This window comes from Podarcis bocagei (assembly GCF_964188305.1).
Source record: "Podarcis bocagei genome assembly, chromosome: 2".
Taxonomy (NCBI): domain Eukaryota; kingdom Metazoa; phylum Chordata; class Lepidosauria; order Squamata; family Lacertidae; genus Podarcis; species Podarcis bocagei.
The window spans coordinates 109639446-109655596 of record NC_138126.1 but is presented as its reverse complement, the minus strand read 5'-3'; the positions used below and the strand labels follow the sequence as shown (position 1 = coordinate 109655596).

General features: G+C 40.2%; 1 protein-coding gene across 4 annotated transcripts in view; it reads right to left on the bottom strand.

Moving 5' to 3' along the window:
* PRKCA (protein kinase C alpha) overlaps nucleotides 1–16151 on the bottom strand; it is a 200413-nt gene that overhangs the window by 99568 nt on the left and 84694 nt on the right. The gene's annotated exons all lie outside the window — the stretch shown is intronic.

Here is a 16151-nt window from a genome sequence, read left to right as displayed (position 1 = left end):
AGTATGATAAATGAGTATCATAAATACTGGTATCTTTTCTCCCTTCCATTTTCATATCCTATCAACTGGTGAAAAGTTAAATCTGGACATGCACAGCTGCTGTTCCAGGGAATCAGAAAGCAAAGGAAGCCAAAGCCCTGTGTGCCTATAGTTCTTCCATTCTCCTCATCCACGTGGTTTCATTCTTCTATTTCAGGGTCACTTCACTATTTGAATAAACAACATAAGCTTTACTATTTATTTATTAAATTTCTACAGCGCCCTTCAACCGAGGATCACAGGGCAGCTTACAGTATAAAAATACAAAAGGCAATTTCCAACCAAAATTAGTTTGGCCAAGTACAGGAAGTGGCTTTTAATATGAAAAGGAAAAAAAATTCAAGCAAATAGATGCTATCTTGACTCGTCTTTAATCTTAGAGATTATTGTTGGCAGTGGTTCAAGCTTCATTCTTAAGGAAATCCCTAAGTGACCTAGAACTGTTTTTACAGCTGCTTCCCCTTTCTTGCTCAACAGTCAAGGCAACTGTAAGAGTTCAGTTTATTGCAGATGCTTGATATGTAGTGATATGATAAAAGTTTCCTTATCCTTTCTAAAGGACCTCTCACATAAAGTTGAGGAGCATAACTAATCAAATTGTTCCTTTTATCTCCATTTCTTTCTCAATATAATCATGACCCGGACAGAAGAGTGTATAAACAGATCAACAAACTTTTCCTGGCACATGATTTATGATGCCAACTCCTTCTTTGAAGGAGAAGGTTGAGTGGTTTTACAAGGAACAAAGTCCAGGCAACAATAAAAAGTGTGCCAACAAGCCCTTTCCCCCTCTAACATCTTGAGCTGAAGTTGTATACCTGCTTATTGTCAGCTTTAATATATTTTTTTCCTAACTTGTTTTGAATATTCTGTTGTCTTTAATTTTTTTATATATATTTTTAACAGTTTTAAAATGTTTTCATTTTCATTTATTTATTTCTAATTGTTTAATTTTTAATCACAGAAGTTTTTGCCACCCTGGCCCCTTTAAGTAAAAGGTCAGATACAAAGTACGGTAAGTTTAAAAAATAAATTAATTTTCGTTGACGTTGATATTTCCCTCCTATACCGTCAAACTTTGGTTTTCAAACGTCTCAGCTGCCGAACGTTTTGTAAGCTGAACGCTGAAAACCTGGAAATGCTTCCATTTCTGAACGCGCCTTGGAAGTCAAATGGCTTTCGAAGCATGTTTCTCAATTTCCACCACTGAACTTGCTGACAGCCCTTTGATCCTTTGTTTTCGAATGTTTTGAAGGTCGAATGGACTTCTGGAATGGATTACATTCGAAAACCAAGGTTCCACTGTATCTGTTGCAATATGGCTAATTCTTGCTTTTCTTTCTTTCCTTGGTATCATTTTAACAAGTCAGGATGGCAACAGAGTCAAATATTGATTATGTTCAGTTATTAAGTACCCACACATTAAAAGAGACACTCCACATGGTATTTTTAGCCAATTCGTTATTGTAGAATGGTATCTGTACAGGGAAGGGAATGTATCTCAGTGGTAGAGAACACGCAGAAGAATACAAGGGCATCAAAGGATAATATTGAATGAACACAGTATAAATATGAATGAATCCAAATGACAAGGAAACACAAACTGAGTTCTAAGAATCACTTTCTCAAGAAGAGAAAACAACAACAAATGCAGATGAATGGATAAATACAAGATATTACAGGATCTTAGAATGTCAGAACAATTCAGCACCCTCCTAAGAGAAAAAGGCACACAATAGCTGAAAATAAAAGTGAGCTAAAAGTTCACATAGAAGAATTCATCAGGCTAGAGAAATCTCATTTCTTTCTTTTTTTGATGGAGTTACAAGTTTGGTGGATCAGGGGAATGCTGTGGACATAGTATATCTTGATTTCATTAGGGCTTTTGACAAAGTCCCCCGTGATATTTTCACGACGAAGCTGGTAAAATGTGGCTTGAAAGAGGTAACTGTTAGGTGGATTTGAGTACCAAAAGAGTACTCATTAATGGTTCCTTGTCATCCTGGGGGAAAGTGACAAGTGAGGTGTTGCAGAGTTCTGTCCTGGGTCCATTGTTGTTCAACATCTTTATAAATGACTTGAATGAAGGAATTGAGGGGATGCTCATCAAATTAGCAGATGACACAGAATCAGTATTCAGAGTAACTTTAACAGATTGGACAATTGGGCCCAAGCTAACAAAATGAATTTCAATAGGGACTAGAGATGGGAAGGCCTGGAAAAATTGGGGGGAAACCCGGGGGGTTTCCGTTTTCCCCCAAAGCTGTTTTTTTCCAGTAAAATTGGAAGAAGAAAAAAGTGTGTGGAATATTCAAACTATATCAAACTGTTTTTTTCCAATTCCATACTACTCGGTCGGTAGTATGAGAACGTAAGTCATACTTATTAATGGTGTAGATACTAAATGTGTCAATGGACTATTACAACCTTATATGTCAACAAGGGTGCTAGACTGCCCTAACAAGAACCATTAGGCAAAAGTTTTAGAGGGCTTATCTGGAGGGTGTGGGGTCTCTATAGGAAGCTCTGCTAGCAGTATTAGGATCTGAAAGATTTCTCCATCTCAGGGAGTCTGTTATACTGCATAATAAAGCTTGTCACAGATCAGTTTCCTTGGCAACAACAGCATGACATGGGCAGAGATTCAGGAGAGATAAAACACTGTACGGTTAGCAGAAAGGAGTGTGCATGCTTTCCTATCTTGAACATTAAAGGGCTCTTTTTCACCTTAATTTTGATGTGGAATGATAAATTTAAATGCACATTTTTCTTAAATTATTGTAAGGGTTCAACACTTATTAACAGTGCTGAAGAGGTATTCCATTTAAGCTATAATGCCAGTTGTTGTTGTTTTTTTAAAGTATACATAGTAAGACGGTCTCAAGGTCAAAAGGTAGCTTATACAGCGGAAATGACAAACTGCAAACTATTAGCCCATACTTCAAGATGGAGAGCAAAACATTGGCTGCAAATATCTTTTTCTGCATCATCTACAAGCATCTACAGAACATGCTACCATTATCTACTCCCACTTGCCCTGGCTTGGGATCTCTGAAGCTGAACACCCCCCCTTAAACATGGCCACATTTCACGGATTGCCAGGAGTGGTTAACTATTCTCCCTTCCATTCTAAACAAAAAGCTGCAAATAATTTCTCTCTCTGTGAGTGAGTGAGTGAGTGAGTGAGTGGTAGGTAAGTAGATCCTTTTCCCCCCTCCCAAATGGAACGCTAGCACCATTTTGTGGTCCTGTCTCTTTTTTTGTTTTTTGAGAAATGTTAAGCCACAGCTCCAAAGCAGCCATTTAGTGTTCTGCTGCCATTTAGCAGTTGACTCTCACAACACTTTTTCTACTTTCTCTTACGGCTATAAAGCGAGATACACCATATTTTTCAGTGTATAAGCTGCTATTTTTTCCTTAGAAATAATAGGCAAAAATTGTGGGTTGTCTTATACACGGACAGCGGGGGGAGGGGGGAGACAGGCGATTGGTGGCAGCATCCAGTAGGAGATCGGCAGCGGCGATTGGGTGTGGCAATTGGGCTGTCAATTACAGCAGTGACATGGCATACGTGCAATCTGGTGTGGTTGTGTTGAATGCTCTTGTAGCGAGCGTTCTTGTGGCGAGTGTGCAGACGATTGGTGGCAGGCTGTAGAGCGATTGGCAGTGGTGGGCAGGCTGTAGAGCGATTGGCTCGATAGGGGTTGACTTATTCATGGGTGCATGTTATACACGGAAAAACACAGTAAGTATTTTAAGAAAAACAGTAACCACAAATAAATTTCAAAATGTGCCCACTAACCCAAAAAGACTGGTGACTCCTGGATTAGGTAAACATCGATCTGAACCGATCATCGATCAGCAAGACAGTTACTAGGGCCTTAAAATTAATTCAAACTGCAAAAACCAACTTTTCAACTACAGTGGTGCCTCGCAAGATGAAATTAATCCGTTCCGCGAGTCTCTTCGTCTAGCGGTTTTTTCGTCTTGCGAAGCAACCCTATTAGCGGCTTAGCGGATTATTGCTATTAGCAGTTTAGCGGCTATTAAAGGCTTAGCGGCTATTAAAGGCTTAGCGGCTTAGCGGCTTAGAAAAAGGGGGGGAAAGGGGGGGAATCACAAGACTCGCAAGACTTTTTCGTTTTGCGAAGCAAGCCCATAGGGAAATTCGTCTTGCGAAGCGCATCAAAAAATGGAAAACCCTTTCGTCTAGCAGGTTTCTCGTCTTGCGAGGCATTCATCTTGCGGGGCACCACTGTATACTAGTAACTGAGTATACACTCAGTTACTAGTATAGATGATATTTTATTTCTGTTTTTGTTATAAAGTCTGTTAACTTTTACTTCACACCAGACATAGGACCGGCAGCACCCCCTGCCAAAAAAGAGCTTACTTTTTAAAAATACCATCTTTAATTTACCAAAAGGGGCATTTCCCTTCCCACACACAGATTTAAACTCACTGAATACAGCTGCAGCATCTGTAGCATCTCAGCGCAACTGAAGGTCCCATACAATTGTATAGTCACATCTGGAGTTAATTATAGTTCTGGCACTTTTAGGGATCTTTCTTGAAAGGTGATGTTCACGTTCAGCCAAAATCTATTTTTGCATAGCTGCTGATGCCTTTGTTCCCTCTCTTTTCTTAGAAAACACATCTTTGTTACAAGAATTCCAATCCAAATACTGTACAGGACACTATTTTCCCTAGTTCACTGAGATTAATAACCCCGGGTTTCCATTGCCATACTCTGAATTTCTAAGGCAAAGAAGTAACTGAATACCCAATCACGATGTTTAGCTTATTATAATGAGGTATATTTGAGTGAGAAATGGCCTTGAAGCTAAATCAGAATTCTAAGAAGAGTTTGGATTTGATATCCTGCTTTATCACTACCCTAAGGAGTCTCAAAGCGGCTAACAATCTCCTTTTCCCTTCCTCGCCCACAACAAACACTCTGTGAGGTGAGTGGGGCTGAGAGACTTTCAAAGAAGTGTGACTAGCCCAAGGTCACCCAGCAGCTGCATGTGGAGGAGGGGGGAATCAAACCTGGTTCACCAGATTACAAGTCCACCGCTCTTAACCACTACACCACACTGGCTCTCTAAGGAACAGTCTGCACTCATAAGCCTAAACAAAGCACATCCTTTTGAAAATCATGCGGGACAGAATTTAGGATAGCCTGTATGTTAGACTGATAGATCTTTCTCCTTGGAGTTTTGCATTTTCTCTTTCAGAAACGTCTAGCTCAACCCTGCAGTTAGTTGCGTGATTCCTCCATGGATTTAATGCATGAAGGGGGCTTATATCACATCAACTGGATACGTGGAGCCCTGAGTTCTTGTGTGACTTTCCCATTAGTATTGAAGCACAACCACCTTCATTCAAGATCCCTGATATACCCCATGAGCATAACAGTCTTGCTGGGGCACGCTGACTCTTGCAACTTCAATCTTCATTCCCTGCATTCCTTCATCCAGATATTCTTACACAGTAGCTACTTGCCTTGGCCCAGGAATGCTGGCTCCTCCTGCTTTGTTTTTAAATTATTCAACCCTAAGGGCCTTTGCTCCCTCTGTCTTTGGTGTATTTTCAGACAGATCATAGAGGAATTTATCCTTCCCCTATTTACCGCTTGCCAGCATTCACTATCTCCCCAGCGCTAAAGCATTACTGTGCACCTGCCTTGCGCTCATTGCCAACTCAACAAGTCACTCCTCTGCCTCCTCTTTCTATATGAGATAATCTTCACGAGTTAACCTATAAATTGCCCAGTTTTCTATCTCAACAAAACCCATTTTCTTGAAGAGTACTCACTTCCACCTGTTTCTCCCTCCTGAATACTTTACAAGGGCAATCTGCTACCAAATTAAAGTTTCTTAAGTTATGCACACCGTGTTTCTGTGTATCTTGGTAAATCTGCTGGTGGGACAGCTTCACTGTGCTGACAGCATTGTGTCATCCAGCAGAACAGAGCCAGGGAGCAGAGAGGGAAAAGGCTGCCCTAACTCCATAGTTAATTCCGTCTTAGTCATTTGCATTTGGAGAGGGCTTACTCCCTAAACATTGCATGCCAGACGTTTTAGATAGGTGTCCTGAACAAACACAGTAGCATAGCTCTCTGCGGTGTATTAAAATTCATGACAAATGAATGGGTTCATTAGGGTCTTTGGGCAAGCCTATATTAAAGATGGTGGGTGAGATTGTTTAGTTTTAGGGTATTTATAGCAAAGTAGAAATAAATTAAACATAACTAATTCAAATTAATGCTTCAATAAGGATTAATGGGGGGGATATGAACTGCTCACTGTACCCACACATAAAGCTTAGCATGGATCAGCATGTTATTCTGCTTTTATAATTCCTAGTTTAGTACAAAGATTATTCTCTAATCTGAATATCTAAATAAGTAAATGAATGACAAATATTTCCTCTGACTCACTCCCTTCAGAAATGTGTAATACAATTATTGACTTTAGAAGATGTAAAGCATGAGAAATTCAAGAGATCCTTGTGGAAGATTTACCGTATTTTTCACCCTATAGGACACACTTTTTCTCCTCCAAAAATGAAGGGGAAATGTGTGTGCATCCTATGGGGCGAATGCAGGGGGGAGGCAGGCAGGAAAAGCCCCCAAGAGTGACAAGGATCAGACAGAAACCCATGAGAAATCTGTGGTGCTGACCTTCTTAGTGGCTGTGCCCAATCTATGGAACTCCCGCACTCCCGCACTCAGCCCTCTCTCTGACATACAGTGGTACCTTGGGTTACATACGCTTCAGGTTACATACGCTTCAGGTTACAGACTCCTCTAACCCAGAAATAGTACCTCGGGTTAAGAACTTTGCTTCAGGATGAGAACAGAAATAATGCTCTATTGGTGCGGCGGCAGCAGGAGGCCCCCATTAGCTAAAGTGGTGCTTCAGGTTAAGAACAGTTTCAGGTTAAGAACGGACCTCCAGAACGAATTAAGTACTTAACCCGAGGTACTACTGTATTTGTCATTTTGGAAAAATACTGGGCACTACCAAACTGAATTCAATCCTATGCATAACCTTGTTTAGAAATAGGTGGCCCACGGGCCAGCTGACAGTTACAGCTGATGCCCTCTTCTCATGATCCAGTCAAATGCACAATGAGCATGTCAAAGAGAGGAGGACTGCTATCCCTGCGTTGACCTCCAACCTGCATGTGTTCATTGGTGCTACATTCATCATCCGTGAAGTCAGTGTAAAGTGAGAAAGGGTGGTAGGCATGCAAGACTTGAATGCACATTCAGGAACATTTGGGTTTGTGAACACATGTATAACTATAGGGATACAGAGCCCATTGCTCTCCTTACACTGAGAATAAAGACTGGGGATGGGGAAGCATCAGGCCAAGCTAGCTTCATCCCATTACCCTTCCATAGGTTCAATTATCCTATGGCTAAATCATGAGTATATGGCACGCGGGTGGTGCTGTGGGTTAAACCACAGAGCCTCGGACTTGCTGATCAGAATGTCGGCTGTTCGAATCCCCGCGACGGGGTGAGCTCCCGTTGCTCAGTCCCTGCTCCTGCCAACCTAGCAGTTTGAAAGCTACAAAGTACAAGTAGATAAATAGGTGGGAAGGTAAATGGCATTTCCATGCACTGCTCTAAGAAGCGGCTTAGTCATGCTGGCCACATGACCCGAAAGCTGTACGCCGGCTCCCTCAGCCAATATAGCGAGATGAGCGCCGCAACCCCAGAGTCGGCCACGACTGGACCTAATGGTCAGGGGTCCCTTTACCTTTACCTCAAATCATGAGAATATGTTTCCTGCCGAAAATTTTTTTCCTATCTTCATCACAGCCATTGTTTACATGACTGCCAGTTATCACTAACTGAACCACAATTTTATTCCAATATTTTTTGTGTACAAATAAATCTATAGGGCATGGAGTGTTTGGGGCAGGGGGGCAAGAGGTGCGTAGAAAATACATTCAGAAGTGCAAATACAAATCATGAATTTTAAAGACCAGTAGAAAACGCCTACACTCCAATTTAACAGATCATACATTTAAATCACATTTAAATCTGGTATTATCCTAAATTACTATTGCTTCCTGGGAAAATAAAGAGAAGGTTGAAATTAAATTATGGCTATTTGAGCCACGCAATCGTGGCACGCAACAGGAAGAAGGCATAACTGTTGTTTTATAAATAGGTTTATGGAATCCTCCAATATTTAAAGCTTTTTCTTTCTCTCCTTTCTTCGTAGCCCATTTCAGTTGGTACAGGAATCAATGAGCCAAAATTGGTATGCAGAATACAGTTTTAAAATTTGGACCCCTGCAAAAATATTTAGAACATATTTCATTCACTTCAACATATCATCACCGCCAAATCTTGATTTAGTGGGCTTGTTTTAATCTGGAAGATTTGTTCATGTGTCACAAGACGCCCACTACATTAAAATCTGACACGTTTAACGGCATCAGTATAAGAACAGGATTCATGTGAAAGGAATTTTATGTGTCTCTTTCCCTCTTCTATGATATATGTTTATTCCAAGTTTGTTTACATAAACTTAGCCTGGTTCTCAGTGGTTTGGGGAAGCCACATAATTTCACATAAACCCACAGACTGCAGACACGGGGGCTGTACTACATAGCGGAAAAATGATAAAAGGGGAAAAATTATTTATTTATTGAATATTTATCGAAAAACTGATTTTGCATTTCCACAAATGCCCAATGTATTTTGAACATTTACTCTTTGTGGGAAAGTATAAAATGGTTACACAATATCAAGTCATAGGGGGAGAAACCTGTCCTCTCCAACTTCTGCTGGGAAGAAACTCAATAGTCTTATATTTTCAACAATGAAAATAAGCTATAACTCAAACACTATAAAGTTCCAACTTGCCTGGACACTGAAAACATGGAAGGACTTTGATTCAATACAGTAGAGGTATCTGCAGATGAAAGGAGAGGTATACATTTTATACTTGATTTCTGCAGTTTTAAATTTCTTATTGCTGGTTTTTAATGCAGCTGTGTTTTACGCCTTAACACATTCTTGTTCTACTACTTACACAAATATTTAGACACCCAACAGAAGTAGCAGAAGTGCTGTTAAAACTCTTTTCAGATTTCCTCAGCTTTGAGGAAGCCCTCTACCCTTCCACCAAGGACCTCATGAGATTATCATGCTTTCCCCTCTCTGCCACTTTCATCCCCTCAACAATCCTGTGACAGACCAAAGGACTTAGCTGAACATCATCTGTAGCAGTGTTTCCCAAACTTGGGTCTCCAGCTGTTTTTGGACTACAACTCCCATCATCCCTAGCTAGCAAGATCAGTGTTCAGGGATGATGGGAACTGTAGTCCAAAAACAGTTGGAGACCCAAGTTTGGGAAACCCTGATCTACAGTAAGCTTAAAGGCTGACGAGATGTGAGCCCCAATCGCCCCACCTTTACACCAGTACCCTAACCACTATGTTGTTGTTGTTGTTTAGTCGTTTAGTCATGTCCGACTCTTCGTGACCCCATGGACCAGAGCATGCCAGGCACTCCTGTCTTCCACTGCCTCCCGCAGTTTAGTCAAACTCATACTGGTAGCTTCGAGGATCTGTCCTTCCAGTGAGCACTCAGGGCTGATTTCCTTCAGAATGGAGAGGTTTGATCTTCTTGCAGTCCATGGCACTCTCAAGAGTCTCCTCCAACACCATAGTTCAAAAGCATCAATTCTTCGGCGATCAGCCTTCTTTATGGTCCAGCTTTCACTTCCATACATCACTACTGGGAAAACCATAGCTTTTACTATATGGACCTTTGTTGGCATGGTGATGTCTCTACTAACCACTATAAAGGTAAAGGTACCCCTGTCCGTACGGGCCAGTCGTGTCCGACTCTAGGGTTGTGCGCCCATCTTACTTTAGAGGCCAGGGGGCCAGCGCTGTCCGGAGACACTTCCGGGTCACGTGGCCAGCGTGACTAAGCGGCATCTGGTGAGCCAGCACCAGCGCAGCACACGGAAACGCCGTTTACCTTCCCGCTGTAAAGCGGTACCTATTTATCTACTTGCACTTAAGAGTGCTTTCGAACTGCTAGGTGGGCAGGAGCTGGGACTGAACGACGGGAGCTCACCCCGCCACAGGGATTCGAACCGCCAACCATACGATTGGCAAGTCCTAGGCGCTGAGGTTTTACCCACAGCGCCACCTGCGTCCCTACTAACCACTATATCACCCTGCAAATCAAGATGTATTCCCAACACTGCAGTTTTTTTTACACACTGAAAACTATAAATGACAAATAATGTTAGCAGTTATAGTGAAGTGGCCAGAACTCTCCTGAAGAGTTCCTAAAAGTATTTTGCACTGCTAATAAAAAAAAACAACAACTAGCTATATTTCCTCTAGGAGGATTACACTTACTCAGTTACACTATTAAGGGCTCCACAGTCTACATTGCCCTTACCTCCAACTGATTATAGGGCCAATCCACCTCATAATTAGGTGTACTGAAATCTTTCAGAAATTAGTGGGATTTAAGAATACTTAATTGTATGCTAGACTGTGTTCCAATGTCAGGATGAGTTTTCTTTTTCACAGCAGTGTACTATGAAGGAATATCCCTCCTGACACTGGGATGTAGTTCTAGCATACAATTAAGCATTCTTCATTTCAGTGAAGCTTAAGCATGCCTTTGCTAAGTCCTTTCTCTCAATACCTTTACTAAGACAACCATGTGTGTAACTTGATAGAAGTTCTTGCTTCTATGCTGCACTGAAAATATCTGCACTCAATGAAAGCAGGTCACATTTAGATAGGGGTAACTATCACAACACCTGTCACATGTTGAATTACAGCTCCCATTATCCTGAACCACGGGCCAATCTGGTTGAAGATGATGAGAGCTGTAGTCCAATAGAAACAGGAGGGCACCGTGTTGACCACCCCTGATTTAGATTTTTGGATACAATAACAGGCAATAATGTTCATACAGGTCAAAATGCAAATGTATGGTATAGCACTGATTTGTTGTTTTGCCTAACGGCAACTTCCTATGACAAATATAAGAGGCAATACTGGAAACAAATAATGGTGCATATTCTTACATGGATTTATCATTCCCATGGAATTAAGAGACAAGACCCAAAGAATTGTGGAACTAGTTATGTGTGAAAGGACTTTTAGATTTGTTCCTTTCCAAAAGGAGACCCCAATGCCATAAAATGTCAGCATGTTTCTGAAGACAGGTAGGCAGGATGACTGCATGGATACTAGACTGTTCCATTAATATTAAGAACAGTTTAGCAAAGGTTTCTGACTTTAATATGGCATATTTTTCTGGTGCCTAGGATGAAACTAATATTTCTTTTGTAAAAATGCCCAGGCAAATGCAAGATGTGTATGAATTCTTATTGCCTGTTGATCCTTGTAACTTTTTACAGTTCAATTCCTACAGGCTTACTGTTACAGCTGAATTTCAACAGAGTTTGGAAAGCTTCCCACTAAAAATGACTTATTGGAGACAGCTTTCTTAATGGGCAGATCTCACTTGTCCAGCATTATTTTAAGTGAGTTTCCATTCACTAGAAACCAGTATGTGCATTCTCTCACAGAAAAAAATGAAGGGCGAACATCTTACAAAATGTCCCTCATTCCTCTCCTTTTCTGGAAACTTCCCTCCCTCTCTCTCTCTCTCTCTCTCTCTCTCTCTGTGTGTGTGTGTGTGTGTGTGTGTGTGGATATAGACATATTTTATTGGTTCGGAGTGTATAGAATCCAGAAATCCATATACAGTACTGAAATAACCAAGTAGACCCTCCCACACAGTTTAGACTACTCCTTTCCCACTTCAAAGTATTTCATTGTTTTCACTTATTTATACAAGGAGCGACAAACATTCAACGATCCCCCCACCACCACAACATAAGCACCAAATGTCTGTTTAATTACATTAAACATTCGGTTTTTAAACAAATGCATCTTTCCACAAGTTGCCATGTGTCCTCAGAGTCCTAAAACCATGTTATATCAATGTTGCAAACAATGTGTGTGTGTGTGTGTGTGTGTGTGTGTGTGTGTGTGTGTGTATTTAACCCCAAGTGTTGCTGGTAGTTAACAGTAATTTTGAATTTCACATTTGATCCCATGTTCCTTAAAATATATACTCTCCAGCCCCCAAAGGGATCCATTAGAAATTATGAGCTAGTGCTGAGGCTGGTGCAGGGAAACAGGCACATAAATTCTATTCTCTTTAATGTTGATGGTACCCAGAAACAAATTCATGCATAAATTAGCATACATAAATAAGTGCATTTTCCATTTCCCACAAAGTCACAAATTTTGCTGAAGTAAAAGCAGTTGTTCCCAGCTCTTTCCCCTTCATTTATTCTTATTGTACGGTAGAGAAATAAAGTGACATTAAAATATTTGGCTGTATAAATCATACAACTCGCGTTTGTACAAGTGCCTTGAAGGGAAAACTAACAGTTTCTGAACCTGTCAGGCTGCAATGCATTGTTTATCATGACAGAAAAAAGCCTAAGCAAGTCTAGGGTTAATTTGTACACACACCCCGAAAAAGAGTGTGAAACAGCATTTGATTAATCACATTTGCTCTATTTGATGAACCAAGTAAACTCTGACTTATCTTAACAATGCTTTCTTTGGAAAAAGCCAACTTCAAACCACGGGTTAAGAAACAGGCTTGTTTCAACAAACTTTAACACTAATTGCATATGCAATACTAAATTGTGGTTAACTGAAACCAAAAGTGGGAGCTTCCAGTCTCTTCCTCATGGCTGTGCCTGAGAAGGACAGGGAAAGGGGTATGCAACCCCTGGGCTCATTCCACAGTTGCAAAATTTCCATTTGATCTTCAGCTGGATTCAAGAAAGCCAACAACTGATATTCTAGGAATTCCATATAAATTGTATCTAGTCATAGTCCTTATGTATACAGTGCTAAATATATGCACAAATACTCATATGACATTAGTATACAAGATGATCTGTTGATATGTGTCAGGGTACTGCCATCGAAAGGGGGGAGGGAGGCAGAAGCGTACAGGGAGCCTCCGACTTTGCTGAGCAGTAAGAGACATCACCTTGCCAACAAAGGTCCGTATAGTTAAAGCTATGGTTTCCCCAGTAGTGATGTATGGAAGTGAGAGCTGGACCATAAAAAAGGCTGACCGCCAAAGAATTGATGCTTTTGAATTATGGGGTTGGAGGAGACTCTTGAGGGTCCCATAGACTGCAAGAAGATCAAAGCTATCCATTCTGAAGGAAATCCACCCTGAGTGCTCACTGGAAGGACAGATTGTGAAGCTGAGGCTCCAATACTTTGGCCACCTCATGAGAAGAGAAGACTCCCTGGAAAAGACCCTGATGTTGGGAAAGATGGAGGGCACAAGGAGAAGGGGACGGCAGAGGATGAGATGGTTGGACAGTGTTCTCGAAGCTACCAGCATGAGTTTGACCAAACTGCGGGAGGCAGTGGAAGACAGGAGTGCCTGGCGTGCTCTGGTCCATGGGGTCACGAAGAGTCGGATACGACTAAACGACTAAACAACAGTGCTAATTTTACAATATTTCAAAAGTGTTCGAAGTGAAGTATTTGGTTAAGGAAGCTAAATCTAATAAAGCATACTTAATGTAGTTTACTTGGAGATAATTATTATTGTTACATGTAAATAGGCATGGCAAGCCAGTAGCACACAGTTCCCATGCATTCCTTAAATTCTGAGAACCAAAATGAGAGCAGTGAAAACTGTAAACATATGCATATGTGATGTATATTTGATATGCCGTGCATATGAAATATACACTTCCTGGGGATGGGAAAATGTTGGAAGGAATGTACTGGTGTTGCATCCATTCCAACGTTGCATTTCACATGCCAACCATCCAGCTACTGGCATGAAAGAACTGTCCCTGCTCGTTTTCAGCTGAAAAACTGGTGACAAAAGATAAGGGTGTTCAAGAACTGGAGATAAAACCTGGCAAGCCAACATTATCTCCAAGAGTATGAAGAGTTCTAGTTATACATAGCTATACTCCTCTGAAATGACTCTGAAATAGAGTCATTTCCAATTTTTTTTTAAAGTTGAGAAATAGCTAGTCTCTCTAATTTCCAAAGGGCAAATGGTTCTTTCTAGTCTTTGTTCATCAGAAGTCTGTTGAAGGGGATTGAAATGATCAGTTTTAAATGTGTCTTTCAGTTATAAATACCATTTCTTAGGACAGAATTATATAGAACATAGCATCCCTTACAATGGGAGGCAATCAGTTGATCCAATTCACAACTTGAAGACTACAGTAATGAATTGCTGAGGAGATTGGAGTCATTCTACTAACTGCAGCTGAGCTAAAATTATATATGTCGTATACATCCATCCACCCTCCTTTTCCATGGCATTTTAATTTCAACAAATGTATCTAAGATTATCTTTGTAACTTCTACAAAGAGTGTCCTGTAATGAAACTACTTGCCAAAAGGCACTTCTGAACAGAAAATATAAAATAATGTGCTTAATTTTAGGTCTTTTTGTTACCATTTGAACTCATTCACACAAGGGAGCTTTATAAAGTCATCCCAGAAAAATATATCAGAATACCAAAATCTCTTTAGCCATGATTCAGAGGGCCTCTTGAGATAGGAGTGTCGATATAGCAGTCCTCACATTATTTTAAACTGCTTTTGAAACTCTAATGTTTCAAAAGCGTATTGCCGAGTGAGGAGATGCAGTTTGAAAACAACTTTAGAAGCCACACATCTATTCAATTATTAGAGATTATTTTCAGCAAGCCTTTCCAGTAAATTCTCAGGACTCCTTAGAAGGAAAGCAGAAAATAAAATAAAATAAAAGTCAGAAAGTAATGAAGCAATTAACACTACTAGGGTATTTTAAAAAGAAGATCTCAGCATTAGATAATCTTCAATGGATATCATTATGAGCAGCAAATTGTTGTCCCTTCCTTAGCCTGTCTTTATTTTGAAATCAAATATATGTCTGCCCTTTGTTTACATAAAATAAAATAAAAAAGTAATTACAAAACACACAGAGGAACCTCAGTTCTCTAGGAACATGTGATTATCAAAGACACTCGAACGATGCAATCCAATCCAGACAGGCAAAACAAAATGGTCCCTACCACAATGGTTCCATAGCAAGGAAACACACTGCCAGTTTGTATGTGCAAAGGAATCAAGCCATGAATTATTATTTTTTGAGACACCAGCACTTCTACCAGCAATTGGACAGGTGAGATTGTATATATGAATGCTATTGCACAAAAATGCGCCATACAAACAGGAAAAGAATATACAGCTCCCCTCTCTGACATGCTAATTGGTTGTTCTCCAGAAGCTCTTGTTAGGTGGGGGGATATTTACATAGGCAACCCTCCATTCTGCAGCATGAATCAGGCAAAGTTGATTTTGGTCCGAAGGAGGTGTCAACCCATGCTACAAGCTAGGGATGAAAAATTCAGTCCACTTTTTAAAACAAACTGACCTAAGTTCCAAGACTTAGACAAAAAGATAAGATAGATAAGATACAGACAAAGACACAAAATGGAACACAGTTCACAATCAGATTGCACACGTTCCTAAATTTTGCAGTGATGGTTTTGTTCAAAAATGTGTCCAAAAATGTATGTTACACACACACACAAAATGTACAAAAATAGGGCAATGCATAGGAAGGCATTAGAATGCAGATCTGGGGGAAATGCATACAAAATGCAAGTTTTTGAGAAAGTGTGTACAGAAGTGTGTATAATACTTGTGTATTTCTAAATAATAATAATAATAATAATAATAATAATAATAATAATAATAATTGTGTATTGTTTAATTTTTTTGTAGAAAACAGGATGGAACAGATCTAGGATTGAATGCAAGCAGAACTGAAATCTGGACTGAAAAGCCCAAACGCCTCAGGTCAAAGACATTTACTCTAACAGATAGGCTATCGAAATTGTTGTGTAAGCTCCAGAGTCAGATGTACAGAGGTTAATCAACCTTCTATTCCCCACTGAAAAACAAAATTGTGAAATCAATGAACACTACAGTGTCTACCTGAAGTCGGCGACTGGCTAAATAATAATAATAAAAATAGTGGGCTCAGA